The following is a 23,352-nucleotide window of genomic DNA, read 5'->3' as shown; positions in this document are numbered from 1 at the left end:
CCACTGTGCCTAGGATAATGCTTGCATATTATAGGTGCTCAGGGATTGTTTGTTGAGTTAACCTGAACATGTTTAAATTTTCCACTTTTCACTTTTAAAAGTGCATCAGCCTCCTGAAGGCAAATATGAATATGCCATCACATTTTTAGTGGAAAACTGTAGTGTAAGCTTTGAAGCCTTGGACCACTTTTAGAAACAGTGGCAGAGAATGATTCAAGAAATTAATTAGGAACTGGTTGCTTTTAAGTCTTGTCATTCTTTGTAGCACATTTTGTTCATGAACCTTAGAAAATATCCTAATTTTTTATTATCTGGAAATACGGAAAAGCCTATCACATTATCTGCCATATTGCTTTGATGAACTGATTTATAATTATAAATGCCAAATGAAGAGAAGAAGACATCAAACCACACAGAAAGTACTAGGTAAAGCCACAGATTTAATGGGACTGAGATGTTTTAAAAAAGGCTGAAAAATAAAAACTATAGCTATATCCAAAATCCATAATTGACTTTATTAATTTATAAATATTAATGTTATTAAATTTTAAATTATGTCTTCTCATTTTAAACATGCAGGTGTCTTATTTGAAGTGAATAATACATTCAGCCCAAACACTGATGTCAGCTACAATCAAAGATGAGGTAAAAAAACAAAGTTTGGGTTTCCTTCTGGCTGTGTCTAGATGACTTATTAAAATGTGCAGGTATGGGAAACCCTCCTATTGGTAGAGCCACAGCTGCGCATTTCACTGCGTGCTTCGGCAGCATACCAGGGAAAATTCATGATTGATGACCTGTGGAAAGATTAGAAGGAGGAAAAAAACATGCTACACTTGCTTCTCTGCAAGCAGACTGAATTTCCCTTGCTTTTAAATAACTGTTTTATCCTCAAAACTGTTTGCATGTAGGCAAATTCAGCGGATTTTAGAAGTTTCTCCCTATGAGAAACCATAAAGTTAAAAAACTTAGTTTATGGAAAAATGAACCTTATTAAATTACAGTGATGTCAAAAAATCTACAAACAATAAATGCTGAAGAGGGTGTGGAGGAAAGGGAACCCTCTTGCACTGTTGGTGGGAATGTAAATTGATACAGCCACTATGGAGAACAGTATGGAGGTTCCTTAAAAAACTAAAAATAGAACTACCATATGACCCAGCAATCCCACTACTGGGCATATACCCTGAGAAAACCATAATTCAAAAAGAGTCATGTACCACAATGTTCATTGCAGCTCTATTTACAATAGCCAGGACATGGAAGCAACCTAAGTGTACATCAACAGATGAATGGATAAAGAAGATGTGGCACATATATACAATGGAATATTACTCAGCCATAAAAAGAAACGAAATTGAGTTATTTGTAGTGAGATGGATGGACCTAGAGTCTGTCATACAGAGTGGAGTAAGTCAGAAAGAGGAAAACAAATACCGTATGCTAACACATATCTTAAAAAAAAAATGGTTCTGATGAACCTAGGGGCAGGACAGGAATAAAGATGCAGATGCAGAGAATGAACTGGAGGACACGGGGAGGGAGAAGGGTAAGCTGGGACGAAGTGAGAGAGCGGCATGGACATATATACACTACCAAATGTAAAATAGATAGCTAGTGGGAAGCAGCTGCATAGCACAGGGAGATCAGTTCAGTGCTTTGTGACCACCTAGAGGGGTGGGATAGGGAGGGTGGGAGGGAGATGCAAGAAGGAGGGGATATGGGGATATATGTATACGTATAGCTGATTCACTTTGTTATACAGCAGAAAGTAACACAACATTGTAAAGCAATTATACTCCAACAAAGATGTTTAAAAAAAAAGACAACAAACTGAAAAAAAAAAATTACTGTGCTGTTCAATGCTCCCTTTATGTTAATGCATTTTGGGGCTGGTTCAGTTGATTTAAAAAATAGGTGATACTCTTAGGAGAATTAATAAATGTGTTACAATCATAAGCCAGTTTCTATTGAATAGTTTACATTACTTTCTGACTTGCATATTTTTTTGCGATAGAAAAAATACATTACATAATTTGCTCCTACAATGTAAGGATTTCGTTCCTCTAATTTTCCAGGTGAAACAGTCTTTAATTCTCCACACCTACATTCTTTAGAATAGGTGAGGACTGCCCAAAAGAAGATCTTCTCTATCTTAAAGGAACAGCTTGTCTTTTTTTTCTTTTTTCTGTAGATGGCTTTTTTTTTTTTTTTTTAAGATTCTTACTGCCTTGTAGGATTTAAATAAGCGTGATTGGCCCATTTGAAATTTTAACAAAGGATCATACTGTTTTGGAAGCACACAACTTTATCTTTACTCTGTATTTACTCTGAACTCTTTGAAAGTTGAAAACAGTGCTGCATTCTAGCCAAAGGACATTAAAATCAAGTTATATATTGAAAGGGACTAGCAAAGCTGGACTTATTAGAAAACATTCTTAGTGAAGTGCTGAAATGGGGAATGCGTTAGAGGCCAGTGTTTGCGTGAACTCATACCACTGGCAACTTACTTCTGGAAATGATTCTCTTCCAGGACATGCAAAATAATGAATGTTCACCCACCTCACTTTGGTAGAGGAGAGTTTCATTAAAGCATATTTGCGTTTACAGGACAGCTTTTATTACCCATGAATATTTATGGAGTATCATTATGAGACAAAATACTCAATAAAAATGAAACAGGGAGGAAGGAAAAAAGGGATTCTTAGAAAATTATTTGTACTGAGATTAATATCACGAAATTTTAGTAACAGAAAAACTAGCCTCAGTAATAAAATTGTATCCGTAAATTGCCACTGCTAAATTACTTAAGAAATATGAAATCAGCGTTTTTAAAAAGGTGAGTTGGGGGGATTCAAAAGCTCTATTTTTTGGCAGAAGGGTTAAAATTAAAAGCTCAACTGAACTTAATATTATTTCATCTGTGGAAGAACATAAAAAACAAAAATGAATTCCTGGAAGTGTGGAATAGTATCAAATGACATGAAAGATAAAATGAAGTTTGAATGTGTTTCGGGTGCTGTCTTTCTCCGAAAGCTACGCAATAGAATCAAAACTGGAATGCACAGTTTATAGAAGATATTGCTAACATTGGGGTTTCTCCTTTCTAAAGAAATAGTTTTTAGTTGGGAGGGAAATATATGGCATTTCTAAAACAGGCCTCAGAAGGCTCAGTTTTGTGTATGTTTGAACACTCACTGAAAATAGCATTCACAATAAATTGCATTCTTGTACATGTAAGGAGAAATTTATAATGAAAATAAGTATCGTATTTGAAAATCATTCCATTCCCTCCAATCTAAATAGAGGTCACTCTCCTATTTCTCCCCATGCAATTATTTTTACCCTCCTCCTTCCGCACACCCTCCTCCCACCAATATCTCCTTTTCTACTGGGCACTGGAAAGAACAAGGGAACAAAATTGTTGAGAGTTTGTTTCCATTAATTCAAATAGCGACATTAAATATGTGGACCAATATTGTTAGGTGAAATCTTCCCACCAAGAGACAACTTCACATTAAGACATCCCTGATCAAGTGCTGATTTTATGAGACTTTCCTGGAAGTGAGAGCTAAATAAAGAAACGAAAGGATGCACACAATGCACTTAGCACAGTGCATCGCACACAACACGTGCTTGGAAAGTTTTCATTATGATATGACGATGATGATAAAATACGATGATATATAGAACAGGTAGTAACTACTGTAGTGTATCCTAACTGCAAGCAATAGTTACTTATGTTTTAATTCATAGAAAACATCACAAGCTTACACTTTAAGATCTAGGGTACTGGGCTTATAAAAAAGATTATTAACAATGAATTAGAATGAATATTTTTATTATTAGCAATGAATATTTTTGATATCTTTACGAAAATTACACTTTTAAATTTACAGAAATTTTGTTTTCTTTTTCAAGTTAAGCATTTCATTTTGAATTTTAAGGAAAGAAAACCAACATCAATCCTCTATGAGCAAATCAAAAATGCCTTGATAATCTATTGGAAAAAAAACCTAAAAATTGTGTCAAGCGGCTTAGGAAAATGTAGGATGTATACTTCACTAGGGGAACATGAGTGTTTTGTTTACTAGGAAAGTTAGTCTCTGAAATGTGGGTCTGATATGTTAACTATTTCTATAAAATACATTTTAGAACCCTCAAATATAATCTGGCAGGTTAAAAACACTTTTAGCATCCTTAAAAAATCACAACAGTGAAGACATTTGTGTGGTGGAGGAATTACTGTTTTTTGTGACATTTTTTTTTAGAAGTTCTCTTGGAATCAAGTTTCCAAATGTTTCCTAAGACCCTTGTTCATGAGGAGAAAAACAATTGTCAAACCATAAAAATGAATGTTTGGGAATTGCTTACTTGTGCACCTAGCAGAGCCCACTTGTCTCAATAATTTTTCAAAACTCATGATCCATGAGACCCAGAAGTAAGCACCCTCCCTGCTTCCTATGATGAATCTTAAATGCAGAAATGAGACATCCCTGATCCTGTGATGAATCAAATGTTTGTTGTATCGACTTAAAATTTAATAAGAAAATAATACCCTTTGCTAGCTACGTGAAAGAAAAGTAGCACAGCAGTAATCTGGCTCAGAGAACATTCTGTGCCTATCTCCTATAGTTCAATTATGGTAAAATCAGGTCAACGTAATTCTTGAATTATCAGTCATGAATTTTCCGTTTTATTTTCCTCCTGCCATTATATTTAAAAATTCAAAAGAACAATATGGATAAACAAGGAGACACGGACCCTTTTTTATTCTTTAGGGGAGTGAGAGAGAATTTGGCAGTCCTAAGGATCATGCAACATTTAAATTTCAGATTAAAGATATGACAATGCAGTCTTCTTAAAGAAATACAATCTTTTTTTTTTTTTTAGTTTTTATTGGAGAAAACGATTTCTGCTTAAACATATCTAGTGTTTGTTTTCTTTGCTAATTCTTTACACATGTCCATAAATAAATAATCTTTTTTCATCTTCAATAAATTCCACATACCTGGTCTCAAATTACTAAATCAAACTGGTCAGTATGTTTTGGATAAAGTAACTAAGGCAATCCAGAAAACTGCTTCCTGGGAAACACCAGTGTGACATGGTCTTTCGGTAGAAAAGAACTCAAGGATCTCTAACAAAACCATATTCTAGAAAAATGGAGTAGCAGCATTGATCTTTGATTAACTTTTAGATCCAATTAGGATACTTACCGAAATGACTATTCAGAAAAGAATTTCCTTTACTTTTCCAGAGGTGCCCATCTCTTTAAAACATTTGCCACCGCAATGTGACTGCTTTTTAAACGTTGTCAGCTACTTAGAATGATGGGGCACTCTTTGTTTGTCAGTTCATTAATTTATTTAAGATGTGTGTATGGTCAGATTCATGAAGGTAATAAATCTCTTTGGTAGAGACAGATAATTACTTTAACATGGCAAGACACAATAACACAGGACTTAATACAAAGCAAGCTTAGCATATGCATGTTAGGAAACAATAGAATGTAAGTATTAATAGAAAATAAAAAACAGCTCTCAATTACATAATCATTGAAAAGAACACATTTAGAAGTTGAACATTTGATATTTTCTCCCTCTAACAAGCTTGCCTTAATGCTAGATACTTTCCCACATTAAAATTCCACTAATGCCACCGTATTCAGATCTCTAGGGAACCCTTTCTCCTCTTGAAAATATTTTGGGGTTTCACAAAAATCGTTCGCCTGTCTCACTGGATTGAACCTCAAAGACTCCTTTGACGCAAGTGTTATTTTGACCACGTGAACATGGTTTCCATTTTTTAACTAGATTAAAATATGCATGAACAAACTGCTTATTGAACTTTAATGTTGCTTTGTTGCTTTGATGGTTTACAGATTTCTGTTTCATAGATGGTTTTCCCCCATACATTCTAAAAGTGAAATGATACATTGTAATTTGAATGATAATTTTGTTTTGATGATTTAATTGATAGCAGACAGAGGGATACGATCCCTGTTTTTCCATTTATGTTTTTTCCCCTGCTGAACAGATGAGACAACTAGGAGTTTCATAAACATCTGTAAATAATTAAGGGATGTTACACTAAACTGTATTTCCTTTACCTTCACCCCGGCTTTTCTTGGGGAACTGTATGGTAATCCTGTTTTAGAAAAAGAGCACTTTCCTCTCCTCACTCAGATATCCTTGCCCTTTCTTTTTGTCAGTTTAGGTGATGATTAAAGACAATCTGCCCACGTTAATTTTCGTGATGCCAGGGAAAGTCTTCCCACACCCTTTATTGTTATCATTCCTACAGTCTTTGCATCCACTACATCTTCAGCAGAGCATTCTAATGCAGTCTTTTTTTTTTTTTTTTCAGCTAGGATTTTCAAAACTGTTCCTATGTTTTTACAAACCTATTTTAAAAAAAAATCGTGTAAAATGCTGGGGAAAAGAATAATCAGAACATGGTTACTAATCTGCTTGCTCGATTCTCTAGCCACACCATATTTTAGAAGAGCTGTTTATCTTTGCATGGACATGTAAAAAAAGGAGAATGCCAGCTGTTCAAACCTGCTCCACCTCTGTTGCATCCAAGAAGCTATTCATTTCCGTTTATCAGCTATTAAAAAGATTAGATTACATCCCAAATGGACTCTGACTTGACTTTCAGTGAGCAGCATTCACAATAGATGGAAAAAAAAATTAATTCAGCTACCAAAATATCTCTGTTGGCTTCAGTCCTAACAGGACTTTACAGCCCATGAGAAAGAAAAATTCTATCAGCAAACTGAAAAACAAATCAAAACACTCTCATTGAGTGCTGTTTGGTTATCCTAACACATACAAGGTCAAAGTTTGAGAAGCTACTATATATTTATTTTGACCTGCTGCCTTGAGTTGTGCAATGTTGTTTTGTATATATAGAAAGTCGTAGCCTCGGGAAGTCTTATGGCATTCCCTAGATAAACTGTTTTTCTCTAAATCCACCTTCTAAATTCCTCCCTCCACTCCTATCCCCCGACGTGAGCACAGTTTGTATTCCTGGTAGTTGATTTGGCTTTTTCACTGAAAAGTTCAGGAAAATCATAGAAATTTTGCTAATCACTAAGAGATTTATTGGAGGTAGAAACAGAATTGGGGTGAAATCTTAATAACTATTTTAAAGACTTATGAGAAGTCTAGTTTTCAATTTTTACACTTTGATTGAAATATAATTTCCATATAAACTACTGTACCTAAGTAGTCAACTGGAAGAAGTTTTACAGACTGAACAAACTCTTATATCCATTACTCTGATCAAGAAACAGTGCAATGCCAGCATCCCAGAAGTACCTCTCAGGCCGGTCCCTTCTCTCTACCAATGGCACCAACTATCCTGAATTTTACTTAACTTTTTTACAGAACTTCGTGAATTATTATAAAGTCAACCCCGTCTTAATACCCACCACCCAGGTCAAAATTCTGAACTTCGCCAGCTACTCAAAAGCCCCTCCACGTACCTCATCCTAACTGTAGCTGTTCCCTCCCTTCAAATGTAACCACCATCCTGATTTTTATAGTAATCATTTCCTTGCTTTTACTTTTATGGTTTGGCACCCAAGCATGAATCCCTAGACATTATACTTTAAACTGTATTTCATTTCGATAGTTCTGATAGCTCTCAGAGCATTTTCAAACAATTATATAGAATATCGATTTGTCTTTACTTGCTATTGGCACACGTCAACATTTTCACTGCATGCTGAAAACCTTGGTATTATGAAGCTTGCAGGAGAAACAAAATGTGTTAGTCAGTGGTCTGGGGAAAGAAAGAAATCAGTAACCAGAACTCAACTCCCCTTCTGAAGAGGCCCAGGAATGAAGCAGCCAGGAGGAAAAATTAACTACCTTCACTTAACTGAGTCTCCCCCCGGGCCAAATGTGTGATTACCGATAGAGCTGCATTTTGCCTGTTCGTACCTTACCTAGTGTGTGAGTGAACAGAGCGCTCCAGTCTTTAGCCCTGAGAGTCCCTTTTTCCTTGTAAAGCACATTTATTCATCACCTCATTAAAATGAAGAAAATGAACAGAGTATAAACAAGTTAGATGGGAGGACGGTAGGGGTGGTCTACTATTAAATCCTAAACCCGAAGAAGATACTTGGGGAGCAGATGGGGGGAGCGGTGAGTCTTCATGGCCATTGCAAGCCTGTCTTTCCTTTATCTTTAGTATTTTGTTCAAAAAAGGGTCCAAGACACAGGGGTGGGGTGCATTAAGTGGAAATTGAGGAGAAACAAAAAAATCACAGACACACATACACAAACACGTCTGTAGGAAAAACAACCCTCCCCATCAACAGTGCTTGATGTGCACAGTATTTCTTTTGGCAAAGTTTAGACATGTCTTTCTAGTTAACAAATGCATTCTGCTGTCAGCTCCTTTTAAGAATTATACTCCATGCTTCATGCCAAATAACCTCTTTAAATATTAGTAAATAACTCAAGGTATCTTAGAGAGTCTGTGCTTGAGGAATTATGTTAAAACTTGGAATAGAAATGACAGGGGGATCCCCCCTCAGATATCTGCTCCCAGGAACCGGCTTCCCCAAAGTCGGCCTCCAAACTGGTGCACACCCACAACAGGGGAGAATAAAAAGGAAGTCGATTTAGTTGATTCTTTTGAGCCGTACTGTGCACAGATCCACTGTAGGCTCTTAAACAGTGAGGTTTCGTTGTCAAAATTCTCCACGGAATGAAGAATCCTAAGGAGACGGTTAGAAGAACTCACTGAATCTCCTGTTGCCTCTGCCCACCTGGTGGGATCTTGATGGAATCCTTAGATTAATCCTGCTACTGTGGGGCATGTCTTGTGTTTCATGTGCAGCCATTGTAAACCGTGTGTATATATGTTTTCTTGGCTCTATCCCAGTCAAATTATTTTATTTCCTAGCCAAATGTCTCAGAGACCTTCTCTAGGCATGCACCGAGGCAAAAATGATTTTTCTCTCGGTTATCTTCAAAATATTCCAAATCATCCCTTCAGCAAATCACCCTTCCCATGTGGACTTTGTCCAAGAGATATAGACAGCTTTGTAGTTGAGATATTCATCAACTCAGCTTCCTGACATCAGCAGAGGCTGAGGTAATTTACAGAGGAGGGTGAGAATTAAGGAGAATGAGCTTATGATATGACAGTGTCTCCGCCTTCTTTGCAGGGGAGGTTAAGGGAATACTGACTTCAGCCCTTGATTTCCTCTAAACACCATATCGAACGAGCCTTCTAGCTATCCCCATGCCATTCAACTGAAGCAGAATTAAACATCTAAGTTTGCTGCTACTTAGTTGCATTATTCTATCACTAGAAATTAATGTGGCTAAAACAAAGCAGATCCTCTAGTTAAGTGTTTCCAATTTTCTTTCATTCTGAATTAGGGGTATAGGGCATACAGAATGTTATAAAAAAATCACTAGAAAATTACTCTCCTATAATACAGGAAGATATATAACTAGTTAATATTTAGGTAATGTGTGTCTGCCCATATACACACACATAGGTATGCATGTACCTGCATGTACACACACATATATGTACGTATGTGTATAAATACAGTCATTATTTGAGCTAGTTATGTTCCTAGAGTTGTTGATAATACTGAATTAGCGAATCCTGAGCCATTGCTCCTAGGGGAAACACGGGGTTAGATTCCTGGGACGCTCTAGTCACAACACCTTCCTCAGCCGATCAATACATAACCTTGTGTTAAGTGTGTTTCTGTTTAAAGAGAGCCTACTTAATATATGTTGTTGAGCCATTGACATTGAACTCACAGCCAATAGCACTGTAACTCACGCCTGAACGAATCTTATCTAACACGTGAGTTTTCTCTGTAAGTCACACCACAGCCTTCTTGGGCTAAGGATCACGAGACTGCACCTCAGCACTTTTACTCTTGGGGGTCATTTTAAACAGCAAAATCGCCAAGAAAAATAAAGCACAAAAATGTACAAAATGTGGCATTAAGTTTAAATGACCTTAAGTGTAAAGGACCCTTGTTTACTGTAAGAGGGCTGAAAGGATAAGGCAGAAAGTGACCTTGTTAACCTCAGCTGGGAACGTATGTCTTTGGCAACTTTTTCGCTGCTCTCTGCATGTCGGTGAATGACTGTAAAGTGCATGAGTATTGATTTGGGGGCTTACAAATAAATTTTAGTGAGTTGGCCAATTTAAAATTACGGAATCCATGGGATTGACATGTACACTACTATATTTAAAATAGATAACCAATAAGGACCTACTGTACAGCACAGGGAACTTGGCTCAATATTCTGTAATAACTTAAATGGGAAAAGAATTTGAAAAAGAATGGATACTTGTATGGGTATAACTCAATCACTTTGCTGTACACCTGTAACTAACACAACATTGTTAATCAACTATATTCCAATATAAAATAAAAATTAAAAAAATACGGAATCCACAAATACTGAGGTTCAACTCTCTATAATAGTATAGCGCCGCTGTATCTCACATTCATATTGAAGCACCATGACTGGCTGAACTGTCGTCCCTCTGTTGTTAAGCATTTAGCTTTTTATAAAATTTGGTATTATAAGTGAAACTTCAGTGAATAACTTTGGGGATAAGTCTATGTCTACATCTCAAATTATTTCCTTTAATGGAATTTCCCAGAGGTGTCGTAAGTATGAAATCAAAGGGTATGACAATTCTAAAGCATTTGTAGTATGTTGTTTAAAGACTTGGCTATATTTACACTCCCACTAGTGATGTGTAGGTGTCATTTTTCCAAAACGCTGAGCAGCCCTTCACAATCCAGCCCCAGAAAGATCTAGATTCTCTCTCTAGAACTCGCCTCTCTCACCACCACTAGGATAACCCTACCAGGCAGCTGTACTAAACTACTCACAGGCCCGCCAATATCCCACGCGTTCTCGGCCTCCTTGTCTGTCTCCCTGGGCTTCACTGCTTTCTCCTCGGCAAGCACCCCGTTATCTTTCCCATTTCATGTCGGAGGCCGCTCCTCCACTTGTCTTCCCTGATCCTCCTTGCATTGGATCAGGGGCTTCTCTTACTTGTTCCTATAGATCCTCTCCTTGACTCCTACCATAGTATTTACCTCAGTGCCCTGAATTAGCCTGTTGACCCAAGTTTCCCCTCTTTTAGAATTTAAGATCTTTGAAGACAAAGGTTCTCATTCATCTCATATCTAAACACGTGGCACCACACTTGGCATAATAATTTGGTTGAAGGGATGAATAAATGAATAATGTGTGAATGTCTTGCATAGTTTCTCATCAAATCCCCATTGTGAAAATGAGTCAATCGGAAGGAATGACTCCACAGGGTCAGTGCTGAGGGTCAAGGATGACAGCCCGGTTCTATCTGCTCACTTCTTTCTCCCTGGGATTCAGTGTAGGGCAGAGCTCAAGATCACAGACTTCGGAGTCAATGTCGGGATTGAAATCCCAGCATTGCCAGTGATCAACTTTATAGCTTTGAAGAAGTCATTTTTCTTTTCTGAACTTTAGTTTCCTCATCTTTAAAATGGGAATCATGACACCCACCTCTAAGTACCATTGTGAGGATTAAAGGAAAGAATATACATAAGATGTTTTACGTTCACATGAAGTCCTCAATATGCACCTGGGTATTTAAAATCACCTCAATTCATTCTGAATTCTGTTGTCAGATTAAACTTTCAAAACCGGTTCCTGGATATTTCAACTCTAGGTTCAAAAATGCCTTTTCATCTTCAACTGGTCATTCTGTGTCCTCTTCAACGTGTCCTTATTCCCAGGACACATCCTATGACCACATCCTCTCTCCGTGCAGCTCCCACCAAACTGAATGAGGTGCCTCATGCTTGCCTCCCCTGGTCTTACTGCCTAATGACAGCTCATATGTAATTGCTTCACCATCATATTCTCAGGTCCTTGCACAACGCATGGCCAAAAATATGCTCACACTGAATTTCAAAGAAGTGAATGAATGAATTCTGCCTTTCTTCCTCCTTATCACAATCCTTTGAGGTCTAGGTCAGATGCCACTATGACAATCCTCTCTGGGAGGCAAACTACACTACTATACTATCTCACACTCCTCTGCCTTCCTATAATGCTTCTGGATTTTAATGCAACCAAATTTGATTCTTCCCTACTTTGAATCCCATGGCAATTTGTTTTTACCCCCATTATGCACTTGGTTTTTTAATTTACATCATATTTATTTGTACATATTATCTACTTTTCAGAATGTATGTTTGGCCAGGTGGTTTCTCTACCTGCCAAGTACAATATCTTGTGCATAGTCACTAATTAATCGGTATTTGTTGGGTTGAATCTATTGAAATTGTCATGAGACTAAGTCCTTCTTTAATACTATAAAGCAGTACCCCATAAAATCCTATTATTAGATATTATTAAGTTCATTTTACAAATTAAGACATAGAGAAAGAAAGAAATTATGGAACACAGAACTTTTGATATAAACTCAAGAAAATTTGTCTCTGCATTTCCACACCCAAAGGGAAGTATACACTGACCCAGTTAGCATGCAACTCAATTTTCTCATACCTACAAACATGCATTCATATTTACATATTTCATATTTCTCTCCAACCTTCCTGTTATTGTCTAGACAATTGTGACCTACTTATGCTCCTAAAACTGTAATTTTCAAAATTCTAAATGCTTTCTTTTATGGTCTGAGATAAAGACAGCCAAAAGATAACACATGATCTTTGTTAGCCTTCCTGAACCTACTAAGAATAATATTAATAATCACGGCACTACCTTTTCCTCGTATACTACTTTATAGTGTACATACGTCCTATAATATGATCCCCACATCCACACAATGAGGCACTTAAGGCAGGTGTTATTATCCCTGCTTTGCAGATGAGGAAGTTGAGACAATTACATGAAAGGTTAATTGATACTCAAGGTTATTCACTTGGTAAGTGGCTGAGATGTGACTCAAGTCCAAGTTGTCTAACTTGAAATTCTTTCCAGTCCATCCAAGAGTTTTCCCAAGAATGAGCAAGAGCAACAGTGAGAAGCAGAAGGTAAAAAAATGGGAAAAAAGACAGGAGGAGAATTACAGAGTTATGGGGGTGACTTAGATTAATTGGGGGATACTTTAAGAATATTCTAAAATGTCTGTGTGTGGAAAGAGAGAGTTCAGTTTTGGAAATGATGTTTTGTGCACACCAATGAACACTGCAGAAATTTCTTGCAAATTTGTAGAGGAAAGTATGCACCCTCAAGTCTGAAATCTGGAAACTAAAATCTATAAAATCCATATGCAGGATCTATTTGAGTGTCTTATTTAAAGACTCAGAATTGCAATAGAACTCAGGTTTGCATTGGTCATTGTTAAATGTTAAAACATAAGAACAAAATATTAATGCTATTTCTTGCTCAAAATTGTCCTTAATGATTAAATATTCAAATTTGATATTTAAAAGATTCTCCTCTCAATAGCTGTCTACATCATTTTCCTCCAAAATGAAAACAATATAGATATTTTTACTGATTATGTTTTAGTAAAAACAATTCAAGCACAATAGAAAATATAGAGAAGGTTTTAAAAAATCATCTCCAAGCTCACTGCCCTATTCACCTGCATGTTTAAACACATCCCTTTCTCTCTCTCTTTTCCTTTTTAAACAGAAATTGGATCCTCCATTCACACTATTTCGTGCTGCTTCCCCCTTCCCCTGGCTCCTTCCAGCATCCTTCAGAGAATGCAGCTTAACGTCTGGCACCCGTATTCCTTTAGCTCTTCATATATTGAGTCACAACCAGTAGAGCCCAAAGGAAACCACATGTGTTGAATCTCTGACATGCGAATTAAACCCAAAGTGGGTTGTTATGAATATGGCTACTTTCTGATGAAAAAATTGCTAGGGATTAAATTTAAAAGCACTAAGCAAACTGATAAATATAAACTCTCGTGACAGATGCTCTGAAATGTCAATAAAAAATTTCCCAGAGAAACAAAAAGGATACTCTCTTAGAATATATTAGGAAGAAAATAAATTAAAATTCCTGGTTTGTTCCTGTCAAAAGAGCCTTAAATGTCACCTAAGATATGAACTTTTATCAAAATATACAGAACTACGACTTGATTCAATACATACATCTATAAATATAAAGGCTTGTCCAATTTGTTTGGGATTCATACAGTTTATGTGAAATAATTCATTATGCCCAAGACAACCAGTATTTTTTTTGTTTCTTTCCAGACGTTAAGTATTTTCAGATTATAATGATAACTCTTTAGTGACATACTTAAGAAGGCTAAGAGGGAGACTATGGGCTAGAAGAGCATCTTAATATCAGCAGGGTTATCACAAGGCCTTTTGCCTACTATGCCCTATGGTAAGATAAAATCAATGTCCAAGACAAAGTCTCTCGAGGTATTTAAATTAAGTTGATAATTTTAATTACGGTCTATAAAGCTTTATCAACTTATCATAAAAATAAAGAGAAATTCTAGCTAATTAATGAATATTCTAAATTAAATCATTTTAATGAAATGTAATCATTGCTTTTAAGCACGAGGCATTTTCTAGTATGATATTAAAAAGTATTAATAAGAATATTACAACAATGTCTCATTCACACAACCAGGGTATTCCTAAAACAACAATAACAACAGCAAAAGCAAATAAACAAAAAAACAGGCTTAACTGCCAGAAATTTTGGTAAAATAAGGGTGAAAATGAATGAAAACGAATGTTAAATTCCTGGGAGAGGTCGTTATTTAAAGGAAATAGCAAATATAATAATTTATTAAAAAGAACTTTTGAATTTGTTTCTTTTGAAAGTTTAAATTTTGAACTGTAAGATAAAGTGAAAATATACATACAAAATGTGTAAATATTTGGGAACAACTTTTAAATAATTAATGATACTTTAAGTAATAATTGCATTATGGTGTGTCCAAATTATCTCCAATTTTGAATTACTAAGTGTCTAGGACATTTGTCCCAGATACTGCTGAGCATTTTAACAGATGGGCCATGTTGTCACCCTGAAGAGGAAAAAACAATATCTTCCTTTGCCTTAAGGCCCAATCTTCTTTAAGGCCAAATTCCTGGATCTCTATGAAGTGGCCGGGATGGGGCAAAGCCAACTCCAGAAGAAACACATCCTGAACCTCTTCCTTGAATAAGCTAATATGTAGCTGAGTTACGGAGCCAGAGTCAAAAACTCTCAGATTCCTGAACAGGAAAGTCTTTCTTTCTCCTTTGCATACATGGTTGCTTTGTACCCGCCAAACAACACATACATAAAGTAGAACAGTATTTTTCTTAATGCCATTGTTAAAGTGAATACCTCAACAGAGCTTTCAAATATGAATTTTGCCTCAAATTTTTAAAACCAAATTTGCAAATCATTTAGACAATAACATTAATTTTTCCTTATTCTCCAAGTGTCTGCTTGTAACCTAGCAAGAACTTCCGTCTTCTACTCTGCTGAAAGTTAATTACATGCCCATTTCCCCCACTGGTTAGTTAGCTCTTTGAGGGTGAGGTCCATGTCTTGTCATCTCTGTATTCCCCAGAGTCCTCAGCACAATTTCTCCTACACAGCACATACCTGAATTGACCTCTCAGCAGAATTCAACACTTTGGATCAATTTTTTCCTCCAAACTCTCTTTTCTGTGGGCTCCGCTCTTGGTTTTCTATGACTCAGACTACTGCTTCTCAGTTTCTTCTTCTTGCTCCTCTCCGTCTGACTTTTAGGTAGTGGGGTTTCTCAGAGCTCTGTCCTGTAACTTCTTTCCTGCTCATTCTATACAAAATCTCCTTAAGCAATCTCATATACTCACATGGTTTCAATTACCATCCATAAAAGCAAATCTGAAATTTATATCTCCAGCTCAGACCTCTTTTCTGAACCCCAGATCATGTTTTCAAATGCTTACTTGTCATCGACAATTGAGTGTCTCACAGGCACCTTAAAAGCAGCATGCTCAAAGTAAGCTCATCTGACTTTCCCTGAATTTGTCTTCCTGGTCCGGTTTCCTCAAAAATCCACCATCTTCCTAGTTGCCCAAGCCAGAAATCTAAGTCTATCTCTATCCACATAACTAAGCTAATAGCCACGTCCTACTGGTTGATATTCTAATTATCTAAAATCTACGGCCATCTCTCAATCGCCACAGCCATGCTCCTAGCCCACGTTATTGCTTAGACTACTGCAATAACCTTATGATAGTCTCTCTGTTTCTTTCTTGCCTTCCATCAAATTGTTCTCCACACTCCATCCTGAGATTGGTTTTTCCTGTTTAACACCTTTCTCTGGCTTCGCATTGCACTTGGGATAAAATACAAAGCCCATACCACGGCCCCTAAGATCCTGCACCATGAACCTCCTGACTAGCTCTTGGAGACTTTACCTTATACTGTTCTCCCATCTGCTCGTCCTACGCCTCAAACGTCCAACATCTCTCAGGACTGAGGACCTTCAACCCATGATTGCCTTCTTGTCTAAAATGCTCTGTCTGTTCCCTCTTTTCTTCTTCCAACCTAACTAACTCTTACCCATTCTCCACTTCTTAGCTTACGTGTCACTTCCTCATGAGAATTTTTTCTCTTTGCCTCTCAGATCAGAAAGAGCTGTTATATAAACTCTCATTTCAATTTTCCTTTGTCTTTCATAATCTTCTCCATGCCCTCTTATCTTTTATAACATTCATCACATGTGCATACCTATTTGATGTGGAACTCCCCATGTTAGACTGTAAGCTCCATGCAGATGGAGGCCATCTAAGGTCTTCTTCATTAATGTGTTCTGTGTGTCCAACACAATGACTGATACATAGTAGGGACTCAAAAACTTTTTGCAGGACAAAGGAACAAATGCATGAACAAAAGCTCTTCAAGAAATATTTATTGGATGGACAGTTTGGTGCCCCGCTATGTATTAAACAACTCAGTTTTAAGTGCAGAACCAAGGAAGTGATCAATTATATTTTATTCTTATTCTTGTTTCTACAAAGGATTGAATGTGACTACTTCAGTAATATTAAGTCCAGATTCAATAACATAATTCATATGCTTAAGAGAAAGTGGAATTTTTCAACAAACGCTAAGATAGCCTAACTTGCTCATTACTGGTGGACAAATACTTGCAAAGAAGAGATTTATTATTGCAGAAATGACTTCATTATCTTCAACTGTTCAGATGAAAGAAATCATCTGTTCAGATTTAAAAAGGCACATTAGAAACATACATTTAGCTCTATTCTAAATATATTAAGAGGAATTGCTTTAAGTAACTCAGGGAAAAAAATCTGGTTTACTTCCTTGCTTTTGCTGAAACATTAAATTTTCAGAAAATAATATATTTTCTATTGTATTTAGTCATGTATGCATAGATAAAATCTATTACCTCTATCAACCAAAAACTTAACGTGGCAGAGAAAAATTATATTATGTGAACTGATTTGTCTGTGTATTTTCTTCATCTTTATTTAAAATGATTAGAATTTAGTTATTTTTCTCAGATAATAAGCATACATGTAATTTCCAAATAATTGAATTCTTACTCAGAAGGAAGGCCAGAATAGCTTATTTATTTCTCCAATGTGAAGAGGAAAATGATAATGTGATCAGCCTGTTTTTTAGTAAATGTCACTTCTCAACTATTATATGGAAAATTTTCACTTTCTGAAATCATGGAAACCTTTATTTAAAAATTGTTGAACCTGACTCATTTAAGGCCTAAATATATATAAGGTAAATAGAAATCAAGCTAAATTTATCTCTTTGGTAGCTAAAGGTCTATATTGGGAAGTGTGCTCTATAATAAGTAAACATCAGACTAGGAAGGTTAGGGTTTAAAGAGTTTTATTGCAAAAACCGTCACTTTTAATTTTTGTATTTTCCATTTATATTTTTTCATAGATGTTTGAAGCACTTAAAATTTGTTTTGGGGCATGACCACTGACCGAGGACAAGCTTTTTTAAAATTTACTTTTATTATTTATTCATTCATTCATTCATTCATTCATTATTTACTGTCATGAAGAATATAAATGGAAAGGAACTAGAGTCATAAATAATAGCCACACATAAACTTTAAGCAACAAAAAGTAAGTCCACCTCACACACACACTTTATAAAGCTAGTTCTGCTCTTCAAAATTGGGCACCAGCACATTTCCAAGACAATTAAAAACAAAAGGTCAGTTTGAAAGCTTTGGCACGGAAGATTGATCCTTGCTAGTACTACCAAAGGCCAGTAAGTTCCAGGGAGCAGAATTCAGACTGAAAGCTATGCAAAGTTCTACAGGGACTTAATATTTAACATCATTAACTTGAGTGAAATATCAATACTATGGTACAGTGGATAATTTTCGGTTTTATTTTTATACAATATATTCAAATACTATTATATCCTCAGTTCCTCTTCCTTTTAACTTTAGGTAGTAAATCAAGAGAGGTATTTCAGTTTGCTTATTGGAAACTACTTCAACTCCTACTCACCAACAGATTAGAACAGGTTAAACAGGTATTTTATAGAAGTATTAAAATGATAAAGCCAAATATCAATCAGTGTAACTGCCAAAAGCATAATGTAGCTTCACATAATGATTGGGGAAGGTGTATTAGTCATGTCAGGCGATGGGGCAGCTCTGTCGGTATGACTCAGAAGGTATTACACATCTACATCACCATGTACATATAGGTTATATTTTAGAAGCAAATCTTTCCTTTGATAATAATTTATTTATGTAACATATCTACTTTCATAGGCACTGAAGGAGGAGTTTCTGAAAAAGGGATCACATAATTTGCCTCTAGTGAAAATATGCAACAGTTCTGTGTCAGGAGCCCTTGTCTGCCTTTGGTATCTTGTCACTGCCCTCCTAAAAAGATCTTACCTGAGTCATAAAAGCAAAAATTTTCATAGGTATAATCTACCTTAGTGGCAACCTGGTCCAAATCTCTCATTTTACAGATGAATATGTGAGCATCAGAAAGACTCAGTGAGTGGATTCAGGCCATTAAATGTGTTTTGTTTCTGTTTTAATTAATTGATTGATTGATTGAATATAGTTGACTTCCAATATTATATTAGTTTCAGGTGTATGACATAGTGATTCAATACTGTTATTGATTATACTCCATACAAAGTTATTATAAAATATTGGCTATATTCGCTGTGCTGTACGTTACATTCTTGTATCTTACTTATTTTATACATGGTAGTTTCTACTTCTTAACCGCTTTTCCCTATCTTGCTCCTCCCCAAAACCTCTTCCCACTGAAGCACTAGTTTGTCCTCTGTATCTGTGAGCCTGCCATTTGCAACAACATGGATGGAACTGGAGGGTATTACGTTTAGGGAGATAAGTCAGACAGAGGAAGACAAATACTGTATGTTTTCACTTATATGTGGAATTTAAAATATAAGACAAAGGAATGTTTGTAACAAAATAGGAATAGACTCATTGAAGGTGTTTGCAGAAATAGGACTTGAACTTCTGATTCCCAAAATAGGTCTCTATCACCTGTAACAGTTGTCTCTAGACTTATTTTCATGATTTTCATATTTCAAACAGACATTTTTAAAGAATCAATATACATTTGCCAAAATTTATTTTGTCACGGGAGACATTAAAAACACATCCACCAACAATATTACTAATATTTGATAGAAGAGCTGACTTTTTGACACACAAAAGAGGAAAAACAGACAATCAAAATAAAAGGATGCATTCTAACTTAAATAAATTTTACTTTATGGAAATCTCACTACATTTTCTTTGTTCTGCTCATTTTGTTGGAGGCCAGCAAACCCTTCACCATCAATCAGTATTCACCTTTACTATTGTGTCCTCATTGGTAAGCTCTCTGCATTTCACACAAGGAGAGAATTCCCTCGTGAGAATAAACTTCAACACTGGGTTAGAATGATTGTAAGATTGAGGGGTTTTTTCAACTCCTTCTTTGTTCTTCTTCAACTCCGAAGAGCTTATCTCAGTGACATTCCATGCTTATTTCAGAATGAGAACACCTTTCTTGGCTTAAAAAATTTTGTGAAAGGTTAGGGTACCTCAGGGCAACCACTAACCACATGTAGTTATTACACAATTCAAACATGGCTAGTCCGGGGCTTCCCTGGTGGCTCAGTGGTTGAGAGTCCAGAGTCCACCTGCCGATGCAGGGGACACGGGTTCGTGCCCTGGTCCGGGAGGATCCCACATGCCGCAGAGCGGCTGGGCCCGTGAGCCATGGCCGCTGAGCCTGCGCGTCCGGAGCCTGTGCTCCGCAATGGGAGAGGCCACAACAGTGAGAGGCCCGCGTACCGCAAAAAAAAAAAAAAAAAAAAAAACACAAGAAAAAACATGGCTAGTCCAAACTAAGATGTTCTGAAGATGTAAAATAGATACCGGATTTTGTACCAAATAGAACACAGAATATACATAAATAATGTCTAAATTGATTACTTGTTGAAATGATGATAGTTCAAACATATTAGAGTAAATGAAATATATTATTAAAACGAATTTTGCCTGTTTATTTTTACTTTTTTAATGTGGGTACAAGAAAATTTTAAATGACATGCAATTTAAAATCACATCTTGGCTCCCATGACGTTTCTGTTAGACAGCGCTGGTCTGCATTGAACGAATACTGTGGCCAGAGTTCTCAGGTTCCCTATTTCCTCTCTAGCTCCCCCTGTTGCTGTCCTCAGAGGTCACGTGGCTTTGTCACCTTTCTCCCAGAATGACCCCAACCTAACAGCAGAATGTACATTCCATATCTGATGAGACAATAGTTCAGGAGACATCACTCACTAAACCATGGGTGTCACCCCTAGAACTATTCTTACTCCCTGGTGAATTATTTTAGGCAAGCGTAGGTTCTGCCTCTCCTGTGAGATCTAAAGGGATAAAGCAGAGAGAAGCACTAAGTTCTCTGAAATGCCAGGAGCATCTAAATAAATTCAGCTGCTTATCCATATAGGCTCCTAGAGTAGATTCTGTCTACCCTGTAGAATACCAATAGGAAGAGTACCTCTATCCTGGAAGCCTTTATTACACTGTCCACATTAGTAAACAGAACACACACGCAGAAACATTCTGAAAAAGCAAATATAAAAAGAACGTGAATCCAAAAACATTTGAAGTGCTTAACAACATTAACACTTTTTCTTCCATTTTCCTACATTAAAGACATCGTCTGTGACAGCAAATTGAGGGATTTTCCCTGTAATTTGAGAGTGACAACAGAAACTGCTGCTTTCTCTAAATCTTGATAAACTCCACCTTTTTTCAATTAGTGGAACCTATTGACATAAATGTACAACAGTAGATGTAGACTTTTTTTCCTCAACATATAATTCCATTTGCTGGTTGGGTCATAGGCTGTAGCCCTATAGGTTGAATGGCTGGTTTATGCATCACAGAATTACTCAGCACAGTTTTTGATGATAACCTTGCCATAGCTTCCAGGTACACTGCAGCTGAATACAAAGCGAGACTGTCTGAGTACATTGTTTAAAATGTCTCCAGTGACTCACTGGTCCATGGCCTCTGTCCAGTGAAACGGGTAATCTGCAAGTAGGCAAGGCCATGTTTTTGTGTTATTTTCTGAAAAGCTTCAGAGACATGACTGTTGCAATGAGTTTTACATAATGGATAAAGAAAGTCCAGGCTGTCATTATTCCACACCTAGATTATTATTGGTTCTATTCTGTCCCTTCCCAAACTTAATCCATCCTGTATATGGCTGCCAGAGGAATCTTCTGATAATTTCTCTTTTTCATCATATCAAAACCTACAGCATATCATAACTTATAAGGACTAGCACATCTGGTGTAAGCTCTATTTGACACCAGAGTCTTTCATATATAAACCCTTTACCCATATACAATCTCATTTCCTGTAACTGGAACCTCTTCCTATTTTAGTCACTCTTTATGTTCCTGAACATTCTAGATCATGTGTCTGTTCTTGCACTTCCCACTGTCAGATTTCCCATCACCCCTGCTCATTGGCTATCTAAGTTCTATGTTGAAGGTTCTTTTTTCATGACTCTTACATCTCCCAAAGATCTCTTTAATTCTCTAATTGAATGTACTACTAAATTATATGCACCCTTGAATTCTTCCCTCTTTGTTCCCCCAACTGTTAGTTTTTCCTCCCTGGTTGGATTGTAAATTCCCCGATATTGCCCATCAAACTCAGCACAGTTTTAGGCCCGTATATTATACCATGTTTAAGAGCAAGTATGTGTGTTCCCAGAGACCTGTTTCTGAAATTCTAGCTCTAAAACTTACCTAAACTCTGTAAGGCACAGTTTTGTCGTCTGTAAAATAGTGATAATAGAACTTATTCATGACGTCTGTTGGGTTAAATGAGATGTCCATGAGAGGTTTCCTATCTTTCTCCAAGAGAAGTTTTTGATAGAGGAGGAAGAAGCAGAGTGTATGGGGATACTGGGCAAGTTGTATAGAATAAAATGAGTATACTATAGAGGGGAAACTGGGTACATAAACAAAAATGATGGGTGTGGATAGCAAATTCATTTTGCATAGGCCTAGCTTTCATTATACCTATTTCATTACAAATATCCTTTAGTGTAAGGTCACTGGCATTTAGCTATGTTATGTACTTAAAAACATCTAAAGTTATCATTTGTCTGTTTAAAAACCTTGTAAGACTCCCTATTGCCTCTAAGATAAAAGTGAAATTCATTAGCTCTACATGACCTACACACTTCTCTAGCTTTAGTTCCCATTTCTCACCTACGTTGTACTTTGTGCTCTTGCTGACTACAGCTATCTTTTCCTGAAGATACTATGTTTGAGTCTGCATTCTCCTTCTGCATGGAATACATTTATTTCTTCCTCTCTTTCCTTCATTCTGTTCTTAGGAATACCCAACCAATCCTTCAAGTTCTGACTCGGTCACATATCCTCCAAAGATACAACTTTCCCATGATGGTCTCGGGAGTACCATACACGTCTGAATGTAAAGTGAGTTTCCTTCTCAAAATCATCTTTCAAAAAAAGGAGGGGCACCTTAATTCTTTTAAAAGTATTTTCTATTATGGGAAATTCTTTGCATTTCTATTTTGAATAACAATTTATTTGGGGGAAGTCATATTAAGCAGAAATAACTGCTATTTTTTTTAAAGATGTGGACAATTTTTTTTAAGTCTTTATTGAATGTGTTACATTATTGTTTCTGTTTTATGTTTTGGTTTTTTGGTCCCGAGACATGTGGGATCTTAGCTCCCCGACTAGGGATCGAACCCGCACCCCCTGCATTGTAAAGTTAAGCCTTAACCACTGGACCGCCAGGGAAGTCCCACTGCTATTGGTTCTTAGAGACGCC

The 23,352-nt window shown here is 36.5% G+C and overlaps 1 protein-coding gene across 13 annotated transcripts in view; it reads right to left on the bottom strand.

Annotated features, from left to right (window-relative positions):
- The window catches only part of TRPS1 (transcriptional repressor GATA binding 1), a 1,050,606-nt gene that overhangs the window by 280,693 nt on the left and 746,561 nt on the right, over nt 1-23,352 (bottom strand). The window lies entirely within an intron of this gene.

Source organism: Stenella coeruleoalba (genome assembly GCF_951394435.1).
Source record: "Stenella coeruleoalba genome assembly, chromosome: 17".
Lineage (NCBI taxonomy): Eukaryota > Metazoa > Chordata > Mammalia > Artiodactyla > Delphinidae > Stenella > Stenella coeruleoalba.
This window is presented reverse-complemented; position numbering and strand designations above follow the sequence as displayed.